Source organism: Coffea arabica, chromosome 11e, assembly GCF_036785885.1.
Source record: "Coffea arabica cultivar ET-39 chromosome 11e, Coffea Arabica ET-39 HiFi, whole genome shotgun sequence".
Taxonomy (NCBI): Eukaryota; Viridiplantae; Streptophyta; class Magnoliopsida; order Gentianales; family Rubiaceae; genus Coffea; species Coffea arabica.
This window is the reverse complement of record NC_092331.1, coordinates 32,234,080-32,256,417: the sequence shown is the minus strand read 5'-3', so window position 1 is coordinate 32,256,417 and position 22,338 is coordinate 32,234,080. Positions and strand designations below refer to the sequence as shown.

At 40.1% G+C, this 22,338-nt stretch overlaps 18 non-coding genes across 18 annotated transcripts; all 18 read right to left on the bottom strand.

The window, feature by feature from the left end:
* Positions 1 to 459: 459 nt before the first annotated feature.
* On the bottom strand, positions 460 to 578 carry LOC140031040 (5S ribosomal RNA). The gene has a single exon (XR_011834961.1). It is a non-coding gene; the product is annotated as a 5S ribosomal RNA (ribosomal RNA).
* Positions 579 to 1,713: 1,135 nt separating this feature from the next.
* Positions 1,714 to 1,832, bottom strand: LOC140030041 (5S ribosomal RNA). The gene has a single exon (XR_011833955.1). It is a non-coding gene; the product is annotated as a 5S ribosomal RNA (ribosomal RNA).
* Positions 1,833 to 2,967: 1,135 nt separating this feature from the next.
* LOC140031039 (5S ribosomal RNA) lies at positions 2,968 to 3,086 on the bottom strand. The gene has a single exon (XR_011834960.1). It is a non-coding gene; the product is annotated as a 5S ribosomal RNA (ribosomal RNA).
* Positions 3,087 to 4,221: 1,135 nt separating this feature from the next.
* On the bottom strand, positions 4,222 to 4,340 carry LOC140029955 (5S ribosomal RNA). The gene has a single exon (XR_011833870.1). It is a non-coding gene; the product is annotated as a 5S ribosomal RNA (ribosomal RNA).
* A 1,135-nt stretch (positions 4,341 to 5,475) lies between these two features.
* Positions 5,476 to 5,594, bottom strand: LOC140030536 (5S ribosomal RNA). The gene has a single exon (XR_011834451.1). It is a non-coding gene; the product is annotated as a 5S ribosomal RNA (ribosomal RNA).
* A 1,133-nt stretch (positions 5,595 to 6,727) lies between these two features.
* Positions 6,728 to 6,846, bottom strand: LOC140030039 (5S ribosomal RNA). Its single transcript, XR_011833953.1, has one exon. It is a non-coding gene; the product is annotated as a 5S ribosomal RNA (ribosomal RNA).
* A 1,135-nt stretch (positions 6,847 to 7,981) lies between these two features.
* LOC140028845 (5S ribosomal RNA) lies at positions 7,982 to 8,100 on the bottom strand. Its single transcript, XR_011832750.1, has one exon. It is a non-coding gene; the product is annotated as a 5S ribosomal RNA (ribosomal RNA).
* A 1,135-nt stretch (positions 8,101 to 9,235) lies between these two features.
* LOC140021799 (5S ribosomal RNA) lies at positions 9,236 to 9,354 on the bottom strand. The gene has a single exon (XR_011825781.1). It is a non-coding gene; the product is annotated as a 5S ribosomal RNA (ribosomal RNA).
* A 1,135-nt stretch (positions 9,355 to 10,489) lies between these two features.
* LOC140030535 (5S ribosomal RNA) lies at positions 10,490 to 10,608 on the bottom strand. Its single transcript, XR_011834450.1, has one exon. It is a non-coding gene; the product is annotated as a 5S ribosomal RNA (ribosomal RNA).
* Positions 10,609 to 11,741: 1,133 nt separating this feature from the next.
* Positions 11,742 to 11,860, bottom strand: LOC140030534 (5S ribosomal RNA). Its single transcript, XR_011834449.1, has one exon. It is a non-coding gene; the product is annotated as a 5S ribosomal RNA (ribosomal RNA).
* Positions 11,861 to 12,995: 1,135 nt separating this feature from the next.
* LOC140030533 (5S ribosomal RNA) lies at positions 12,996 to 13,114 on the bottom strand. The gene has a single exon (XR_011834448.1). It is a non-coding gene; the product is annotated as a 5S ribosomal RNA (ribosomal RNA).
* Positions 13,115 to 14,251: 1,137 nt separating this feature from the next.
* Positions 14,252 to 14,370, bottom strand: LOC140031114 (5S ribosomal RNA). Its single transcript, XR_011835035.1, has one exon. It is a non-coding gene; the product is annotated as a 5S ribosomal RNA (ribosomal RNA).
* Positions 14,371 to 15,504: 1,134 nt separating this feature from the next.
* Positions 15,505 to 15,623, bottom strand: LOC140030532 (5S ribosomal RNA). The gene has a single exon (XR_011834447.1). It is a non-coding gene; the product is annotated as a 5S ribosomal RNA (ribosomal RNA).
* A 1,134-nt stretch (positions 15,624 to 16,757) lies between these two features.
* Positions 16,758 to 16,876, bottom strand: LOC140030531 (5S ribosomal RNA). The gene has a single exon (XR_011834446.1). It is a non-coding gene; the product is annotated as a 5S ribosomal RNA (ribosomal RNA).
* Positions 16,877 to 18,011: 1,135 nt separating this feature from the next.
* LOC140030530 (5S ribosomal RNA) lies at positions 18,012 to 18,130 on the bottom strand. The gene has a single exon (XR_011834445.1). It is a non-coding gene; the product is annotated as a 5S ribosomal RNA (ribosomal RNA).
* Positions 18,131 to 19,266: 1,136 nt separating this feature from the next.
* Positions 19,267 to 19,385, bottom strand: LOC140031113 (5S ribosomal RNA). Its single transcript, XR_011835034.1, has one exon. It is a non-coding gene; the product is annotated as a 5S ribosomal RNA (ribosomal RNA).
* Positions 19,386 to 20,519: 1,134 nt separating this feature from the next.
* LOC140030529 (5S ribosomal RNA) lies at positions 20,520 to 20,638 on the bottom strand. The gene has a single exon (XR_011834444.1). It is a non-coding gene; the product is annotated as a 5S ribosomal RNA (ribosomal RNA).
* A 1,137-nt stretch (positions 20,639 to 21,775) lies between these two features.
* On the bottom strand, positions 21,776 to 21,894 carry LOC140031112 (5S ribosomal RNA). Its single transcript, XR_011835033.1, has one exon. It is a non-coding gene; the product is annotated as a 5S ribosomal RNA (ribosomal RNA).
* Between the last annotated feature and the right edge of the window lie 444 nt (positions 21,895 to 22,338).

Here is a 22,338-nt window from a genome sequence, read left to right as displayed (position 1 = left end):
TTGAAAAAAAGAATAACTTAGTTTAGTTAGATAAAATTATTTTTATGTTTATTAAATTATTTTTAACTCGTAAACGGGTCATATCGGGTCATATCAGGTCACCACGGGTTGACCCGAAATCGACCGGTTTTCTTTTCGGGTTCATCGGGTCCAACCCGATTCTGACCCGAATTCCCGAAACCTCAACCCAAACCCATTAATTTCGTGTTATGCTCGTGTCGTGTTTTCAGGTCGTGTCGAAAATTGCCACCCCTAGTTGCGGTGATACATTTGCGCCGACAAATTTGAGCGACGATCCGGGCTTTGGTCGAGCCGTACCGTTCCTGATTTGTCTCGCGCCTTCAGACCCGCCTTCATGCTTCGACAAGAAGCAAAATATAAAGCAATCGTTCCGACGGAGCTAAATTATTACAGGATAAAGAACGAATAGGAAATTTGGATTTCGAAACAAAAAAGAGAGGGGTGCAACACGAGGACTTCCCAGGGGGTCACCCATCCTAGTACCACTCTCGCCCAAGCACGCTTAACTTCGGAGTTCTGATGGGATCCGGTGCATTAGTGCTGGTATGGTCGCACCAGCCATGTTCCTTTCGCTTTATTCTTTTAAACTACCCCGTCCTGCGAAGCAGTGTGGCTTTTCTTGACCGAAATTCATTTTAAGCGTCAATTCAAACATTTTCCTCTTATCCTTTTATTTATTTACTTTATTTTTCTCTTTGTTATTGATTTGCACCCTGTTTTTTTCCCTCATCCCGCAACTCTAAATTATCATGAAATCAATCCTTCACGCTTGCAGTCAGGGGTGGCAATTCGGGTCCAAATCAGGTTGGCGGGTCGGGTTCGGGTCAACAGACCCGCCAGAAAATCTGTTGACCCGAACCCCGACCCGCCAACCCGTGACGGGTCAGGTATGCTGACCCGAACCCGAAGATTTCAGGTTTACGGGGCGGCGGGTCGACCCGAAATGACCCGAAACTTAATTTTAATTTATTAATTTATCACTGTAATTTCTAATAAAATCAATTTCTCACAAAACTAATTACATAATCAAGTAATAAAAATTTAAATAAATGATTCCAAATCAAATCTAAAATAAATTAAACACCGTAAAAGTGTTTTATCCCAAGCAAAATATAAAATAAATTAAAACAATATAAAAGTGAAAAATAATATAATATATTATTTGTCCAAGTATAATAATTTCAACTTCACACAAATTAAATAAATTCGTTTAGGATTAAGTAATTAATGCCTTTGAAAAAAAGAATAACTTAGTTTAGTTAGATAAAATTATTTTTATGTTTATTAAATTATTTTTAACTCGTAAACGGGTCATATCGGGTCATATCAGGTCACCACGGGTTGACCCGAAATCGACCGGTTATCTTTTCGGGTTCATCGGGTCCAACCCGATTCTGACCCGAATTCCCGAAACCTCAACCCAAACCCATTAATTTCGTGTTAGGCTCGTGTCGTGTTTTCAGGTCGTGTCGAAAATTGCCACCCCTAGTTGCGGTGATACATTTGCGCCGACAAATTTGAGCGACGATCCGGGCTTTGATCGAGCCGTACCGTTCCTGATTTGTCTCGCGCCTTCAGACCCGCCTTCATGCTTCGACAAGAAGCAAAATATAAAGCAATCGTTCCGACGGAGCTAAATTACTACAGGATAAAGAACGAATAGGAAATTTGGATTTCGAAACAAAAAAGAGAGGGGTGCAACACGAGGACTTCCCAGGGGGTCACCCATCCTAGTACTACTCTCGCCCAAGCACGCTTAACTTCGGAGTTCTGATGGGATCCGGTGCATTAGTGCTGGTATGGTCGCACCAGCCATGTTCCTTTCGCTTTATTCTTTTAAACTACCCCGTCCTGCGAAGCAGTGTGGCTTTTCTTGACCGAAATTCATTTTAAGCGTCAATTCAAGCATTTTCCTCTTATCCTTTTATTTATTTACTTTATTTTTCTCTTTGTTATTGATTTGCACCCTGTTTTTTTCCCTCATCCCGCAACTCTAAATTATCATGAAATCAATCCTTCACGCTTGCAGTCAGGGGTGGCAATTCGGGTCCAAATCAGGTTGGCGGGTCGGGTTCGGGTCAACAGACCCGCCAGAAAATCTGTTGACCCGAACCCCGACCCGCCAACCCGTGACGGGTCAGGTATGCTGACCCGAACCCGAAGATTTCAGGTTTACGGGGCGGCGGGTCGACCCGAAATGACCCGAAACTTAATTTTAATTTATTAATTTATCACTGTAATTTCTAATAAAATCAATTTCTCACAAAACTAATTACATAATCAAGTAATAAAAATTTAAATAAATGATTCCAAATCAAATCTAAAATAAATTAAACACCGTAAAAGTGTTTTATCCCAAGCAAAATATAAAATAAATTAAAACAATATAAAAGTGAAAAATAATATAATATATTATTTGTCCAAGTATAATAATTTCAACTTCACACAAATTAAATAAATTCGTTTAGGATTAAGTAATTAATGCCTTTGAAAAAAAGAATAACTTAGTTTAGTTAGATAAAATTATTTTTATGTTTATTAAATTATTTTTAACTCGTAAACGGGTCATATCGGGTCATATCAGATCACCACGGGTTGACCCGAAATCGACCGGTTTTCTTTTCGGGTTCATCGGGTCCAACCCGATTCTGACCCGAATTCCCGAAACATCAACCCAAACCCATTAATTTCGTGTTAGGCTCGTGTCGTGTTTTCAGGTCGTGTCGAAAATTGCCACCCCTACTTGCGGTGATACATTTGCGCCGACAAATTTGAGCGACGATCCGGGCTTTGGTCGAGCCGTACCGTTCCTGATTTGTCTCGCGCCTTCAGACCCGCCTTCATGCTTCGACAAGAAGCAAAATATAAAGCAATCGTTCCGACGGAGCTAAATTACTACAGGATAAAGAACGAATAGGAAATTTGGATTTCGAAACAAAAAAGAGAGGGGTGCAACACGAGGACTTCCCAGGGGGTCACCCATCCTAGTACTACTCTCGCCCAAGCACGCTTAACTTCGGAGTTCTGATGGGATCCGGTGCATTAGTGCTGGTATGGTCGCACCCGCCATGTTCCTTTCGCTTTATTCTTTTAAACTACCCCGTCCTGCGAAGCAGTGTGGCTTTTCTAGACCGAAATTCATTTTAAGCGTCAATTCAAGCATTTCCCACTTATCCTTTTATTTATTTACTTTATTTTTTTTTTTGTTATTGATTTGCACCCTGTTTTTTTCCCTCATCCCGCAACTCTAAATTATCATGAAATCAATACTTCACGCTTGCAGTTAGGGGTGGCAATTCGGGTCCAAATCAGGTTGGCGGGTCGGGTTCGGGTCAACAGACCCTCCAGAAAATCTGTTGACCCGAACCCCGACCCGCCAACCCGTGACGGGTCAGGTATGCTGACCCGAACCCGAAGATTTCAGGTTTACGGGGCGGCGGGTCGACCCGAAATGACCCGAAACTTAATTTTAATTTATTAATTTATCACTGTAATTTCTAATAAAATCAATTTCTCACAAAACTAATTACATAATCAAGTAATAAAAATTTAAATAAATGATTCCAAATCAAATCTAAAATAAATTAAACACCGTAAAAGTGTTTTATCCCAAGCAAAATATAAAATAAATTAAAACAATATAAAAGTGAAAAATAATATAATATATTATTTGTCCAAGTATAATAATTTCAACTTCACACAAATTAAATAAATTCGTTTAGGATTAAGTAATTAATGCCTTTGAAAAAAAGAATAACTTAGTTTAGTTAGATAAAATTATTTTTATGTTTATTAAATTATTTTTAACTCGTAAACGGGTCATATCGGGTCATATCAGGTCACCACGGGTTGACCCGAAATCGACCGGTTTTCTTTTCGGGTTCATCGGGTCCAACCCGATTCTGACCCGAATTCCCGAAACATCAACCCAAACCCATTAATTTCGTGTTAGGCTCGTGTCGTGTTTTCAGGTCGTGTCGAAAATTGCCACCCCTACTTGCGGTGATACATTTGCGCCGACAAATTTGAGCGACGATCCGGGCTTTGGTCGAGCCGTACCGTTCCTGATTTGTCTCGCGCCTTCAGACCCGCCTTCATGCTTCGACAAGAAGCAAAATATAAAGCAATCGTTCCGACGGAGCTAAATTACTACAGGATAAAGAACGAATAGGAAATTTGGATTTTGAAACAAAAAAGAGAGGGGTGCAACACGAGGACTTCCCAGGGGGTCACCCATCCTAGTACTACTCTCGCCCAAGCACGCTTAACTTCGGAGTTCTGATGGGATCCGGTGCATTAGTGCTGGTATGGTCGCACCCGCCATGTTCCTTTCGCTTTATTCTTTTAAACTACCCCGTCCTGCGAAGCAGTGTGGCTTTTCTAGACCGAAATTCATTTTAAGCGTCAATTCAAGCATTTTCCACTTATCCTTTTATTTATTTACTTTATTTTTTTTTTTGTTATTGATTTGCACCCTGTTTTTTTCCCTCATCCCGCAACTCTAAATTATCATGAAATCAATACTTCACGCTTGCAGTTAGGGGTGGCAATTCGGGTCCAAATCAGCTTGGCGGGTCGGGTTCGGGTCAACAGACCCTCCAGAAAATCTGTTGACCCGAACCCCGACCCGCCAACCCGTGACGGGTCAGGTATGCTGACCCGAACCCGAAGATTTCAGGTTTACGGGGCGGCGGGTCGACCCGAAATGACCCGAAACTTAATTTTAATTTATTAATTTATCACTGTAATTTCTAATAAAATCAATTTCTCACAAAACTAATTACATAATCAAGTAATAAAAATTTAAATAAATGATTCCAAATCAAATCTAAAATAAATTAAACACCGTAAAAGTGTTTTATCCCAAGCAAAATATAAAATAAATTAAAACAATATAAAAGTGAAAAATAATATAATATATTATTTGTCCAAGTATAATAATTTCAACTTCACACAAATTAAATAAATTCGTTTAGGATTAAGTAATTAATGCCTTTGAAAAAAAGAATAACTTAGTTTAGTTAGATAAAATTATTTTTATGTTTATTAAATTATTTTTAACTCGTAAACGGGTCATATCGGGTCATATCAGGTCACCACGGGTTGACCCGAAATCGACCGGTTTTCTTTTCGGGTTCATCGGGTCCAACCCGATTCTGACCCGAATTCCCGAAACCTCAACCCAAACCCATTAATTTCGTGTTATGCTCGTGTCGTGTTTTCAGGTCGTGTCGAAAATTGCCACCCCTAGTTGCGGTGATACATTTGCGCCGACAAATTTGAGCGACGATCCGGGCTTTGGTCGAGCCGTACCGTTCCTGATTTGTCTCGCGCCTTCAGACCCGCCTTCATGCTTCGACAAGAAGCAAAATATAAAGCAATCGTTCCGACGGAGCTAAATTACTACAGGATAAAGAACGAATAGGAAATTTGGATTTCGAAACAAAAAAGAGAGGGGTGCAACACGAGGACTTCCCAGGGGGTCACCCATCCTAGTACCACTCTCGCCCAAGCACGCTTAACTTCGGAGTTCTGATGGGATCCGGTGCATTAGTGCTGGTATGGTCGCACCCGCCATGTTCCTTTCGCTTTATTCTTTTAAACTACCCCGTCCTGCGAAGCAGTGTGGCTTTTCTAGACCGAAATTCATTTTAAGCGTCAATTCAAGCATTTTCCTCTTATCCTTTTATTTATTTACTTTATTTTTTTTTGTTATTGATTTGCACCCTGTTTTTTTCCCTCATCCCGCAACTCTAAATTATCATGAAATCAATCCTTCACGCTTGCAGTCAGGGGTGGCAATTCGGGTCCAAATCAGGTTGGCGGGTCGGGTTCGGGTCAACAGACCCGCCAGAAAATCTGTTGACCCGAACCCCGACCCGCCAACCCGTGACGGGTCAGGTATGCTGACCCGAACCCGAAGATTTCAGGTTTACGGGGCGGCGGGTCGACCCGAAATGACCCGAAACTTAATTTTAATTTATTAATTTATCACTGTAATTTCTAATAAAATCAATTTCTCACAAAACTAATTACATAATCAAGTAATAAAAATTTAAATAAATGATTCCAAATCAAATCTAAAATAAATTAAACACCGTAAAAGTGTTTTATCCCAAGCAAAATATAAAATAAATTAAAACAATATAAAAGTGAAAAATAATATAATATATTATTTGTCCAAGTATAATAATTTCAACTTCACACAAATTAAATAAATTCGTTTAGGATTAAGTAATTAATGCCTTTGAAAAAAAGAATAACTTAGTTTAGTTAGATAAAATTATTTTTATGTTTATTAAATTATTTTTAACTCGTAAACGGGTCATATCGGGTCATATCAGGTCACCACGGGTTGACCCGAAATCGACCGGTTATCTTTTCGGGTTCATCGGGTCCAACCCGATTCTGACCCGAATTCCCGAAACCTCAACCCAAACCCATTAATTTCGTGTTAGGCTCGTGTCGTGTTTTCAGGTCGTGTCGAAAATTGCCACCCCTAGTTGCGGTGATACATTTGCGCCGACAAATTTGAGCGACGATCCGGGCTTTGATCGAGCCGTACCGTTCCTGATTTGTCTCGCGCCTTCAGACCCGCCTTCATGCTTCGACAAGAAGCAAAATATAAAGCAATCGTTCCGACGGAGCTAAATTACTACAGGATAAAGAACGAATAGGAAATTTGGATTTCGAAACAAAAAAGAGAGGGGTGCAACACGAGGACTTCCCAGGGGGTCACCCATCCTAGTACTACTCTCGCCCAAGCACGCTTAACTTCGGAGTTCTGATGGGATCCGGTGCATTAGTGCTGGTATGGTCGCACCAGCCATGTTCCTTTCGCTTTATTCTTTTAAACTACCCCGTCCTGCGAAGCAGTGTGGCTTTTCTTGACCGAAATTCATTTTAAGCGTCAATTCAAGCATTTTCCTCTTATCCTTTTATTTATTTACTTTATTTTTCTCTTTGTTATTGATTTGCACCCTGTTTTTTTCCCTCATCCCGCAACTCTAAATTATCATGAAATCAATCCTTCACGCTTGCAGTCAGGGGTGGCAATTCGGGTCCAAATCAGGTTGGCGGGTCGGGTTCGGGTCAACAGACCCGCCAGAAAATCTGTTGACCCGAACCCCGACCCGCCAACCCGTGACGGGTCAGGTATGCTGACCCGAACCCGAAGATTTCAGGTTTACGGGGCGGCGGGTCGACCCGAAATGACCCGAAACTTAATTTTAATTTATTAATTTATCACTGTAATTTCTAATAAAATCAATTTCTCACAAAACTAATTACATAATCAAGTAATAAAAATTTAAATAAATGATTCCAAATCAAATCTAAAATAAATTAAACACCGTAAAAGTGTTTTATCCCAAGCAAAATATAAAATAAATTAAAACAATATAAAAGTGAAAAATAATATAATATATTATTTGTCCAAGTATAATAATTTCAACTTCACACAAATTAAATAAATTCGTTTAGGATTAAGTAATTAATGCCTTTGAAAAAAAGAATAACTTAGTTTAGTTAGATAAAATTATTTTTATGTTTATTAAATTATTTTTAACTCGTAAACGGGTCATATCGGGTCATATCAGATCACCACGGGTTGACCCGAAATCGACCGGTTTTCTTTTCGGGTTCATCGGGTCCAACCCGATTCTGACCCGAATTCCCGAAACATCAACCCAAACCCATTAATTTCGTGTTAGGCTCGTGTCGTGTTTTCAGGTCGTGTCGAAAATTGCCACCCCTACTTGCGGTGATACATTTGCGCCGACAAATTTGAGCGACGATCCGGGCTTTGGTCGAGCCGTACCGTTCCTGATTTGTCTCGCGCCTTCAGACCCGCCTTCATGCTTCGACAAGAAGCAAAATATAAAGCAATCGTTCCGACGGAGCTAAATTACTACAGGATAAAGAACGAATAGGAAATTTGGATTTCGAAACAAAAAAGAGAGGGGTGCAACACGAGGACTTCCCAGGGGGTCACCCATCCTAGTACTACTCTCGCCCAAGCACGCTTAACTTCGGAGTTCTGATGGGATCCGGTGCATTAGTGCTGGTATGGTCGCACCCGCCATGTTCCTTTCGCTTTATTCTTTTAAACTACCCCGTCCTGCGAAGCAGTGTGGCTTTTCTAGACCGAAATTCATTTTAAGCGTCAATTCAAGCATTTCCCACTTATCCTTTTATTTATTTACTTTATTTTTTTTTTTGTTATTGATTTGCACCCTGTTTTTTTCCCTCATCCCGCAACTCTAAATTATCATGAAATCAATACTTCACGCTTGCAGTTAGGGGTGGCAATTCGGGTCCAAATCAGGTTGGCGGGTCGGGTTCGGGTCAACAGACCCTCCAGAAAATCTGTTGACCCGAACCCCGACCCGCCAACCCGTGACGGGTCAGGTATGCTGACCCGAACCCGAAGATTTCAGGTTTACGGGGCGGCGGGTCGACCCGAAATGACCCGAAACTTAATTTTAATTTATTAATTTATCACTGTAATTTCTAATAAAATCAATTTCTCACAAAACTAATTACATAATCAAGTAATAAAAATTTAAATAAATGATTCCAAATCAAATCTAAAATAAATTAAACACCGTAAAAGTGTTTTATCCCAAGCAAAATATAAAATAAATTAAAACAATATAAAAGTGAAAAATAATATAATATATTATTTGTCCAAGTATAATAATTTCAACTTCACACAAATTAAATAAATTCGTTTAGGATTAAGTAATTAATGCCTTTGAAAAAAAGAATAACTTAGTTTAGTTAGATAAAATTATTTTTATGTTTATTAAATTATTTTTAACTCGTAAACGGGTCATATCGGGTCATATCAGGTCACCACGGGTTGACCCGAAATCGACCGGTTTTCTTTTCGGGTTCATCGGGTCCAACCCGATTCTGACCCGAATTCCCGAAACATCAACCCAAACCCATTAATTTCGTGTTAGGCTCGTGTCGTGTTTTCAGGTCGTGTCGAAAATTGCCACCCCTACTTGCGGTGATACATTTGCGCCGACAAATTTGAGCGACGATCCGGGCTTTGGTCGAGCCGTACCGTTCCTGATTTGTCTCGCGCCTTCAGACCCGCCTTCATGCTTCGACAAGAAGCAAAATATAAAGCAATCGTTCCGACGGAGCTAAATTACTACAGGATAAAGAACGAATAGGAAATTTGGATTTTGAAACAAAAAAGAGAGGGGTGCAACACGAGGACTTCCCAGGGGGTCACCCATCCTAGTACTACTCTCGCCCAAGCACGCTTAACTTCGGAGTTCTGATGGGATCCGGTGCATTAGTGCTGGTATGGTCGCACCCGCCATGTTCCTTTCGCTTTATTCTTTTAAACTACCCCGTCCTGCGAAGCAGTGTGGCTTTTCTAGACCGAAATTCATTTTAAGCGTCAATTCAAGCATTTTCCACTTATCCTTTTATTTATTTACTTTATTTTTTTTTTTGTTATTGATTTGCACCCTGTTTTTTTCCCTCATCCCGCAACTCTAAATTATCATGAAATCAATACTTCACGCTTGCAGTTAGGGGTGGCAATTCGGGTCCAAATCAGGTTGGCGGGTCGGGTTCGGGTCAACAGACCCTCCAGAAAATCTGTTGACCCGAACCCCGACCCGCCAACCCGTGACGGGTCAGGTATGCTGACCCGAACCCGAAGATTTCAGGTTTACGGGGCGGCGGGTCGACCCGAAATGACCCGAAACTTAATTTTAATTTATTAATTTATCACTGTAATTTCTAATAAAATCAATTTCTCACAAAACTAATTACATAATCAAGTAATAAAAATTTAAATAAATGATTCCAAATCAAATCTAAAATAAATTAAACACCGTAAAAGTGTTTTATCCCAAGCAAAATATAAAATAAATTAAAACAATATAAAAGTGAAAAATAATATAATATATTATTTGTCCAAGTATAATAATTTCAACTTCACACAAATTAAATAAATTCGTTTAGGATTAAGTAATTAATGCCTTTGAAAAAAAGAATAACTTAGTTTAGTTAGATAAAATTATTTTTATGTTTATTAAATTATTTTTAACTCGTAAACGGGTCATATCGGGTCATATCAGGTCACCACGGGTTGACCCGAAATCGACCGGTTTTCTTTTCGGGTTCATCGGGTCCAACCCGATTCTGACCCGAATTCCCGAAACCTCAACCCAAACCCATTAATTTCGTGTTATGCTCGTGTCGTGTTTTCAGGTCGTGTCGAAAATTGCCACCCCTAGTTGCGGTGATACATTTGCGCCGACAAATTTGAGCGACGATCCGGGCTTTGGTCGAGCCGTACCGTTCCTGATTTGTCTCGCGCCTTCAGACCCGCCTTCATGCTTCGACAAGAAGCAAAATATAAAGCAATCGTTCCGACGGAGCTAAATTACTACAGGATAAAGAACGAATAGGAAATTTGGATTTCGAAACAAAAAAGAGAGGGGTGCAACACGAGGACTTCCCAGGGGGTCACCCATCCTAGTACCACTCTCGCCCAAGCACGCTTAACTTCGGAGTTCTGATGGGATCCGGTGCATTAGTGCTGGTATGGTCGCACCCGCCATGTTCCTTTCGCTTTATTCTTTTAAACTACCCCGTCCTGCGAAGCAGTGTGGCTTTTCTAGACCGAAATTCATTTTAAGCGTCAATTCAAGCATTTTCCTCTTATCCTTTTATTTATTTACTTTATTTTTTTTTGTTATTGATTTGCACCCTGTTTTTTTCCCTCATCCCGCAACTCTAAATTATCATGAAATCAATCCTTCACGCTTGCAGTCAGGGGTGGCAATTCGGGTCCAAATCAGGTTGGCGGGTCGGGTTCGGGTCAACAGACCCGCCAGAAAATCTGTTGACCCGAACCCCGACCCGCCAACCCGTGACGGGTCAGGTATGCTGACCCGAACCCGAAGATTTCAGGTTTACGGGGCGGCGGGTCGACCCGAAATGACCCGAAACTTAATTTTAATTTATTAATTTATCACTGTAATTTCTAATAAAATCAATTTCTCACAAAACTAATTACATAATCAAGTAATAAAAATTTAAATAAATGATTCCAAATCAAATCTAAAATAAATTAAACACCGTAAAAGTGTTTTATCCCAAGCAAAATATAAAATAAAATAAAACAATATAAAAGTGAAAAATAATATAATATATTATTTGTCCAAGTATAATAATTTCAACTTCACACAAATTAAATAAATTCGTTTAGGATTAAGTAATTAATGCCTTTGAAAAAAAGAATAACTTAGTTTAGTTAGATAAAATTATTTTTATGTTTATTAAATTATTTTTAACTCGTAAACGGGTCATATCGGGTCATATCAGGTCACCACGGGTTGACCCGAAATCGACCGGTTTTCTTTTCGGGTTCATCGGGTCCAACCGGATTCTGACCCGAATTCCCGAAACCTCAACCCAAACCCATTAATTTCGTGTTAGGCTCGTATCGTGTTTTCAGGTCGTGTCGAAAATTTCCACCCCTAGTTGCGGTGATACATTTCCGCCGACAAATTTGAGCGACGATCCGGGCTTTGATCGAGCCGTACCGTTCCTGATTTGTCTCGCGCCTTCAGACCCGCCTTCATGCTTCGACAAGAAGCAAAATATAAAGCAATCGTTCCGACGGAGCTAAATTACTACAGGATAAAGAACGAATAGGAAATTTGGATTTCGAAACAAAAAAGAGAGGGGTGCAACACGAGGACTTCCCAGGGGGTCACCCATCCTAGTACCACTCTCGCCCAAGCACGCTTAACTTCGGAGTTCTGATGGGATCCGGTGCATTAGTGCTGGTATGGTCGCACCCGCCATGTTCCTTTCGCTTTATTCTTTTAAACTACCCCGTCCTGCGAAGCAGTGTGGCTTTTCTAGACCGAAATTCATTTTAAGCGTCAATTCAAGCATTTTCCTCTTATCCTTTTATTTATTTACTTTATTTTTCTCTTTGTTATTGATTTGCACCCTGTTTTTTTCCCTCATCCCGCAACTCTAAATTATCATGAAATCAATCCTTCACGCTTGCAGTCAGGGGTGGCAATTCGGGTCCAAATCAGGTTGGCGGGTCGGGTTCGGGTCAACAGACCCGCCAGAAAATCTGTTGACCCGAACCCCGACCCGCCAACCCGTGACGGGTCAGGTATGCTGACCCGAACCCGAAGATTTCAGGTTTACGGGGCGGCGGGTCGACCCGAAATGACCCGAAACTTAATTTTAATTTATTAATTTATCACTGTAATTTCTAATAAAATCAATTTCTCACAAAACTAATTACATAATCAAGTAATAAAAATTTAAATAAATGATTCCAAATCAAATCTAAAATAAATTAAACACCGTAAAAGTGTTTTATCCCAAGCAAAATATAAAATAAATTAAAACAATATAAAAGTGAAAAATAATATAATATATTATTTGTCCAAGTATAATAATTTCAACTTCACACAAATTAAATAAATTCGTTTAGGATTAAGTAATTAATGCCTTTGAAAAAAAGAATAACTTAGTTTAGTTAGATAAAATTATTTTTATGTTTATTAAATTATTTTTAACTCGTAAACGGGTCATATCGGGTCATATCAGGTCACCACGGGTTGACCCGAAATCGACCGGTTTTCTTTTCGGGTTCATCGGGTCCAACCCGATTCTGACCCGAATTCCCGAAACCTCAACCCAAACCCATTAATTTCGTGTTATGCTCGTGTCGTGTTTTCAGGTCGTGTCGAAAATTGCCACCCCTAGTTGCGGTGATACATTTGCGCCGACAAATTTGAGCGACGATCCGGGCTTTGGTCGAGCCGTACCGTTCCTGATTTGTCTCGCGCCTTCAGACCCGCCTTCATGCTTCGACAAGAAGCAAAATATAAAGCAATCGTTCCGACGGAGCTAAATTACTACAGGATAAAGAACGAATAGGAAATTTGGATTTCGAAACAAAAAAGAGAGGGGTGCAACACGAGGACTTCCCAGGGGGTCACCCATCCTAGTACCACTCTCGCCCAAGCACGCTTAACTTCGGAGTTCTGATGGGATCCGGTGCATTAGTGCTGGTATGGTCGCACCCGCCATGTTCCTTTCGGTTTATTCTTTTAAACTACCCCGTCCTGCGAAGCAGTGTGGCTTTTCTAGACCGAAATTCATTTTAAGCGTCAATTCAAGCATTTTCCTCTTATCCTTTTATTTATTTACTTTATTTTTCTTTTTGTTATTGATTTGCACCCTGTTTTTTTCCCTCATCCCGCAACTCTAAATTATCATGAAATCAATCCTTCACGCTTGCAGTCAGGGGTGGCAATTCGGGTCCAAATCAGGTTGGCGGGTCGGGTTCGGGTCAACAGACCCGCCAGAAAATCTGTTGACCCGAACCCCGACCCGCCAACCCGTGACGGGTCAGGTATGCTGACCCGAACCCGAAGATTTCAGGTTTACGGGGCGGCGGGTCGACCCGAAATGACCCGAAACTTAATTTTAATTTATTAATTTATCACTGTAATTTCTAATAAAATCAATTTCCCACAAAACTAATTACATAATCAAGTAATAAAAATTTAAATAAATGATTCCAAATCAAATCTAAAATAAATTAAACACCGTAAAAGTGTTTTATCCCAAGCAAAATATAAAATAAATTAAAACAATATAAAAGTGAAAAATAATATAATATATTATTTGTCCAAGTATAATAATTTCAACTTCACGCAAATTAAATAAATTCGTTTAGGATTAAGTAATTAATGCCTTTGAAAAAAAGAATAACTTAGTTTAGTTAGATAAAATTATTTTTATGTTTATTAAATTATTTTTAACTCGTAAACGGGTCATATCGGGTCATATCAGGTCACCACGGGTTGACCCGAAATCGACCGGTTTTCTTTTCGGGTTCATCGGGTCCAACCCGATTCTGACCCGAATTCCCGAAACCTCAACCCAAACCCATTAATTTCGTGTTAGACTCGTGTCGTGTTTTCAGGTCGTGTCGAAAATTGCCACCCCTAGTTGCGGTGATACATTTGCGCCGACAAATTTGAGCGACGATCCGGGCTTTGGTCGAGCCGTACCGTTCCTGATTTGTCTCGCGCCTTCAGACCCGCCTTCATGCTTCGACAAGAAGCAAAATATAAAGCAATCGTTCCGACGGAGCTAAATTACTACAGGATAAAGAACGAATAGAAAATTTGGATTTCGAAACAAAAAAAAGAGAGGGGTGCAACACGAGGACTTCCAAGGGGGTCACCCATCCTAGTACCACTCTCGCCCAAGCACGCTTAACTTCGGAGTTCTGATGGGATCCGGTGCATTAGTGCTGGTATGGTCGCACCCGCCATGTTCCTTTCGCTTTATTCTTTTAAACTACCCCGTCCTGCGAAGCAGTGTGGCTTTTCTAGACCGAAATTCATTTTAAGCGTCAATTCAAGCATTTTCCTCTTATCCTTTTATTTATTTACTTTATTTTTTTTTTGTTATTGATTTGCACCCTGTTTTTTTCCCTCATCCCGCAACTCTAAATTATCATGAAATCAATCCTTCACGCTTGCAGTCAGGGGTGGCAATTCGGGTCCAAATCAGGTTGGCGGGTCGGGTTCGGGTCAACAGACCCGCCAGAAAATCTGTTGACCCGAACCCCGACCCGCCAACCCGTGACGGGTCAGGTATGCTGACCCGAACCCGAAGATTTCAGGTTTACGGGGCGGCGGGTCGACCCGAAATGACCCGAAACTTAATTTTAATTTATTAATTTATCACTGTAATTTCTAATAAAATCAATTTCTCACAAAACTAATTACATAATCAAGTAATAAAAATTTAAATAAATGATTCCAAATCAAATCTAAAATAAATTAAACACCGTAAAAGTGTTTTATCCCAAGCAAAATATAAAATAAATTAAAACAATATAAAAGTGAAAAATAATATAATATATTATTTGTCCAAGTATAATAATTTCAACTTCACACAAATTAAATAAATTCGTTTAGGATTAAGTAATTAATGCCTTTGAAAAAAAGAATAACTTAGTTTAGTTAGATAAAATTATTTTTATGTTTATTAAATTATTTTTAACTCGTAAACGGGTCATATCGGGTCATATCAGGTCACCACGGGTTGACCCGAAATCGACCGGTTTTCTTTTCGGGTTCATCGGGTCCAACCCGATTCTGACCCGAATTCCCGAAACCTCAACCCAAACCCATTAATTTCGTGTTATGCTCGTGTCGTGTTTTCAGGTCGTGTCGAAAATTGCCACCCCTAGTTGCGGTGATACATTTGCGCCGACAAATTTGAGCGACGATCCGGGCTTTGGTCGAGCCGTACCGTTCCTGATTTGTCTCGCGCCTTCAGACCCGCCTTCATGCTTCGACAAGAAGCAAAATATAAAGCAATCGTTCCGACGGAGCTAAATTACTACAGGATAAAGAACGAATAGGAAATTTGGATTTCGAAACAAAAAAGAGAGGGGTGCAACACGAGGACTTCCCAGGGGGTCACCCATCCTAGTACCACTCTCGCCCAAGCACGCTTAACTTCGGAGTTCTGATGGGATCCGGTGCATTAGTGCTGGTATGGTCGCACCCGCCATATTCCTTTCGCTTTATTCTTTTAAACTACCCCGTCCTGCGAAGCAGTGTGGCTTTTCTAGACCGAAATTCATTTTAAGCGTCAATTCAAGCATTTTCCTCTTATCCTTTTATTTATTTACTTTATTTTTTTTTTGTTATTGATTTGCACCCTGTTTTTTTCCCTCATCCCGCAACTCTAAATTATCATGAAATCAATCCTTCACGCTTGCAGTCAGGGGTGGCAATTCGGGTCCAAATCAGGTTGGCGGGTCGGGTTCGGGTCAACAGACCCGCCAGAAAATCTGTTGACCCGAACCCCGACCCGCCAACCCGTGACGGGTCAGGTATGCTGACCCGAACCCGAAGATTTCAGGTTTACGGGGCGGCGGGTCGACCCGAAATGACCCGAAACTTAATTTTAATTTATTAATTTATCACTGTAATTTCTAATAAAATCAATTTCTCACAAAACTAATTACATAATCAAGTAATAAAAATTTAAATAAATGATTCCAAATCAAATCTAAAATAAATTAAACACCGTAAAAGTGTTTTATCCCAAACAAAATATAAAATAAATTAAAACAATATAAAAGTGAAAAATAATATAATATATTATTTGTCCAAGTATAATAATTTCAACTTCACACAAATTAAATAAATTCGTTTAGGATTAAGTAATTAATGCCTTTGAAAAAAAGAATAACTTAGTTTAGTTAGATAAAATTATTTTTATGTTTATTAAATTATTTTTAACTCGTAAACGGGTCATATCGGGTCATATCAGGTCACCACGGGTTGACCCGAAATCGACCGGTTTTCTTTTCGGGTTCATCGGGTCCAACCCGATTCTGACCCGAATTCCCGAAACCTCAACCCAAACCCATTAATTTCGTGTTATGCTCGTGTCGTGTTTTCAGGTCGTGTCGAAAATTGCCACCCCTAGTTGCGGTGATACATTTGCGCCGACAAATTTGAGCGACGATCCGGGCTTTGGTCGAGCCGTACCGTTCCTGATTTGTCTCGCGCCTTCAGACCCGCCTTCATGCTTCGTCAAGAAGCAAAATATAAAGCAATCGTTCCGACGGAGCTAAATTACTACAGGATAAAGAACGAATAGAAAATTTGGATTTCGAAACAAAAAAGAGAGGGGTGCAACACGAGGACTTCCCAGGGGGTCACCCATCCTAGTACCACTCTCGCCCAAGCACGCTTAACTTCGGAGTTCTGATGGGATCCGGTGCATTAGTGCTGGTATGGTCGCACCCGCCATGTTCCTTTCGCTTTATTCTTTTAAACTACCCCGTCCTGCGAAGCAGTGTGGCTTTTCTAGACCGAAATTCATTTTAAGCGTCAATTCAAGCATTTTCCTCTTATCCTTTTATTTATTTACTTTATTTTTCTTTTTGTTATTGATTTGCACCCTGTTTTTTTCCCTCATCCCGCAACTCTAAATTATCATGAAATCAATCCTTCACGCTTGCAGTCAGGGGTGGCAATTCGGGTCCAAATCAGGTTGGCGGGTCGGGTTCGGGTCAACAGACCCGCCAGAAAATCTGTTGACCCGAACCCCGACCCGCCAACCCGTGACGGGTCAGGTATGCTGACCCGAACCCGAAGATTTCAGGTTTACGGGGCGGCGGGTCGACCCGAAATGACCCGAAACTTAATTTTAATTTATTAATTTATCACTGTAATTTCTAATAAAATCAATTTCCCACAAAACTAATTACATAATCAAGTAATAAAAATTTAAATAAATGATTCCAAATCAAATCTAAAATAAATTAAACACCGTAAAAGTGTTTTATCCCAAGCAAAATATAAAATAAATTAAAACAATATAAAAGTGAAAAATAATATAATATATTATTTGTCCAAGTATAATAATTTCAACTTCACACAAATTAAATAAATTCGTTTAGGATTAAGTAATTAATGCCTTTGAAAAAAAGAATAACTTAGTTTAGTTAGATAAAATTATTTTTATGTTTATTAAATTATTTTTAACTCGTAAACGGGTCATATCGGGTCATATCAGGTCACCACGGGTTGACCCGAAATCGACCGGTTTTCTTTTCGGGTTCATCGGGTCCAACCCGATTCTGACCCGAATTCCCGAAACCTCAACCCAAACCCATTAATTTCGTGTTATGCTCGTGTCGTGTTTTCAGGTCGTGTCGAAAATTGCCACCCCTAGTTGCGGTGATACATTTGCGCCGACAAATTTGAGCGACGATCCGGGCTTTGGTCGAGCCGTACCGTTCCTGATTTGTCTCGCGCCTTCAGACCCGCCTTCATGCTTCGACAAGAAGCAAAATATAAAGCAATCGTTCCGACGGAGCTAAATTACTACAGGATAAAGAACGAATAGGAAATTTGGATTTCGAAACAAAAAAGAGAGGGGTGCAACACGAGGACTTCCCAGGGGGTCACCCATCCTAGTACCACTCTCGCCCAAGCACGCTTAACTTCGGAGTTCTGATGGGATCCGGTGCATTAGTGCTGGTATGGTCGCACCCGCCATATTCCTTTCGCTTTATTCTTTTAAACTACCCCGTCCTGCGAAGCAGTGTGGCTTTTCTAGACCGAAATTCATTTTAAGCGTCAATTCAAGCATTTTCCTCTTATCCTTTTATTTATTTACTTTATTTTTTTTTTGTTATTGATTTGCACCCTGTTTTTTTCCCTCATCCCGCAACTCTAAATTATCATGAAATCAATCCTTCACGCTTGCAGTCAGGGGTGGCAATTCGGGTCCAAATCAGGTTGGCGGGTCGGGTTCGGGTCAACAGACCCGCCAGAAAATCTGTTGACCCGAACCCCGACCCGCCAACCCGTGACGGGTCAGGTATGCTGACCCGAACCCGAAGATTTCAGGTTTACGGGGCGGCGGGTCGACCCGAAATGACCCGAAACTTAATTTTAATTTATTAATTTATCACTGTAATTTCTAATAAAATCAATTTCCCACAAAACTAATTACATAATCAAGTAATAAAAATTTAAATAAATGATTCCAAATCAAATCTAAAATAAATTAAACACCGTAAAAGTGTTTTATCCCAAGCAAAATATAAAATAAATTAAAACAATATAAAAGTGAAAAATAATATAATATATTATTTGTCCAAGTATAATAATTTCAACTTCACGCAAATTAAATAAATTCGTTTAGGATTAAGTAATTAATGCCTTTGAAAAAAAGAATAACTTAGTTTAGTTAGATAAAATTATTTTTATGTTTATTAAATTATTTTTAACTCGTAAACGGGTCATATCGGGTCATATCAGGTCACCACGGGTTGACCCGAAATCGACCGGTTTTCTTTTCGGGTTCATCGGGTCCAACCCGATTCTGACCCGAATTCCCGAAACCTCAACCCAAACCCATTAATTTCGTGTTAGACTCGTGTCGTGTTTTCAGGTCGTGTCGAAAATTGCCACCCCTAGTTGCGGTGATACATTTGCGCCGACAAATTTGAGCGACGATCCGGGCTTTGGTCGAGCCGTACCGTTCCTGATTTGTCTCGCGCCTTCAGACCCGCCTTCATGCTTCGACAAGAAGCAAAATATAAAGCAATCGTTCCGACGGAGCTAAATTACTACAGGATAAAGAACGAATAGAAAATTTGGATTTCGAAACAAAAAAAAGAGAGGGGTGCAACACGAGGACTTCCAAGGGGGTCACCCATCCTAGTACCACTCTCGCCCAAGCACGCTTAACTTCGGAGTTCTGATGGGATCCGGTGCATTAGTGCTGGTATGGTCGCACCCGCCATGTTCCTTTCGCTTTATTCTTTTAAACTACCCCGTCCTGCGAAGCAGTGTGGCTTTTCTAGACCGAAATTCATTTTAAGCGTCAATTCAAGCATTTTCCTCTTATCCTTTTATTTATTTACTTTATTTTTTTTTTGTTATTGATTTGCACCCTGTTTTTTTCCCTCATCCCGCAACTCTAAATTATCATGAAATCAATCCTTCACGCTTGCAGTCAGGGGTGGCAATTCGGGTCCAAATCAGGTTGGCGGGTCGGGTTCGGGTCAACAGACCCGCCAGAAAATCTGTTGACCCGAACCCCGACCCGCCAACCCGTGACGGGTCAGGTATGCTGACCCGAACCCGAAGATTTCAGGTTTACGGGGCGGCGGGTCGACCCGAAATGACCCGAAACTTAATTTTAATTTATTAATTTATCACTGTAATTTCTAATAAAATCAATTTCTCACAAAACTAATTACATAATCAAGTAATAAAAATTTAAATAAATGATTCCAAATCAAATCTAAAATAAATTAAACACCGTAAAAGTGTTTTATCCCAAGCAAAATATAAAATAAATTAAAACAATATAAAAGTGAAAAATAATATAATATATTATTTGTCCAAGTATAATAATTTCAACTTCACACAAATTAAATAAATTCGTTTAGGATTAAGTAATTAATGCCTTTGAAAAAAAGAATAACTTAGTTTAGTTAGATAAAATTATTTTTATGTTTATTAAATTATTTTTAACTCGTAAACGGGTCATATCGGGTCATATCAGGTCACCACGGGTTGACCCGAAATCGACCGGTTTTCTTTTCGGGTTCATCGGGTCCAACCCGATTCTGACCCGAATTCCCGAAACCTCAACCCAAACCCATTAATTTCGTGTTATGCTCGTGTCGTGTTTTCAGGTCGTGTCGAAAATTGCCACCCCTAGTTGCGGTGATACATTTGCGCCGACAAATTTGAGCGACGATCCGGGCTTTGGTCGAGCCGTACCGTTCCTGATTTGTCTCGCGCCTTCAGACCCGCCTTCATGCTTCGACAAGAAGCAAAATATAAAGCAATCGTTCCGACGGAGCTAAATTACTACAGGATAAAGAACGAATAGGAAATTTGGATTTCGAAACAAAAAAGAGAGGGGTGCAACACGAGGACTTCCCAGGGGGTCACCCATCCTAGTACCACTCTCGCCCAAGCACGCTTAACTTCGGAGTTCTGATGGGATCCGGTGCATTAGTGCTGGTATGGTCGCACCCGCCATGTTCCTTTCGGTTTATTCTTTTAAACTACCCCGTCCTGCGAAGCAGTGTGGCTTTTCTAGACCGAAATTCATTTTAAGCGTCAATTCAAGCATTTTCCTCTTATCCTTTTATTTATTTACTTTATTTTTCTTTTTGTTATTGATTTGCACCCTGTTTTTTTCCCTCATCCCGCAACTCTAAATTATCATGAAATCAATCCTTCACGCTTGCAGTCAGGGGTGGCAATTCGGGTCCAAATCAGGTTGGCGGGTCGGGTTCGGGTCAACAGACCCGCCAGAAAATCTGTTGACCCGAACCCCGACCCGCCAACCCGTGACGGGTCAGGTATGCTGACCCGAACCCGAAGATTTCAGGTTTACGGGGCGGCGGGTCGACCCGAAATGACCCGAAACTTAATTTTAATTTATTAATTTATCACTGTAATTTCTAATAAAATCAATTTCCCACAAAACTAATTACATAATCAAGTAATAAAAATTTAAATAAATGATTCCAAATCAAATCTAAAATAAATTAAACACCGTAAAAGTGTTTTATCCCAAGCAAAATATAAAATAAATTAAAACAATATAAAAGTGAAAAATAATATAATATATTATTTGTCCAAGTATAATAATTTCAACTTCACGCAAATTAAATAAATTCGTTTAGGATTAAGTAATTAATGCCTTTGAAAAAAAGAATAACTTAGTTTAGTTAGATAAAATTATTTTTATGTTTATTAAATTATTTTTAACTCGTAAACGGGTCATATCGGGTCATATCAGGTCACCACGGGTTGACCCGAAATCGACCGGTTTTCTTTTCGGGTTCATCGGGTCCAACCCGATTCTGACCCGAATTCCCGAAACCTCAACCCAAACCCATTAATTTCGTGTTAGACTCGTGTCGTGTTTTCAGGTCGTGTCGAAAATTGCCACCCCTAGTTGCGGTGATACATTTGCGCCGACAAATTTGAGCGACGATCCGGGCTTTGGTCGAGCCGTACCGTTCCTGATTTGTCTCGCGCCTTCAGACCCGCCTTCATGCTTCGACAAGAAGCAAAATATAAAGCAATCGTTCCGACGGAGCTAAATTACTACAGGATAAAGAACGAATAGAAAATTTGGATTTCGAAACAAAAAAAAGAGAGGGGTGCAACACGAGGACTTCCAAGGGGGTCACCCATCCTAGTACCACTCTCGCCCAAGCACGCTTAACTTCGGAGTTCTGATGGGATCCGGTGCATTAGTGCTGGTATGGTCGCACCCGCCATGTTCCTTTCGCTTTATTCTTTTAAACTACCCCGTCCTGCGAAGCAGTGTGGCTTTTCTAGACCGAAATTCATTTTAAGCGTCAATTCAAGCATTTTCCTCTTATCCTTTTATTTATTTACTTTATTTTTTTTTTGTTATTGATTTGCACCCTGTTTTTTTCCCTCATCCCGCAACTCTAAATTATCATGAAATCAATCCTTCACGCTTGCAGTCAGGGGTGGCAATTCGGGTCCAAATCAGGTTGGCGGGTCGGGTTCGGGTCAACAGACCCGCCAGAAAATCTGTTGACCCGAACCCCGACCCGCCAACCCGTGACGGGTCAGGTATGCTGACCCGAACCCGAAGATTTCAGGTTTACGGGGCGGCGGGTCGACCCGAAATGACCCGAAACTTAATTTTAATTTATTAATTTATCACTGTAATTTCTAATAAAATCAA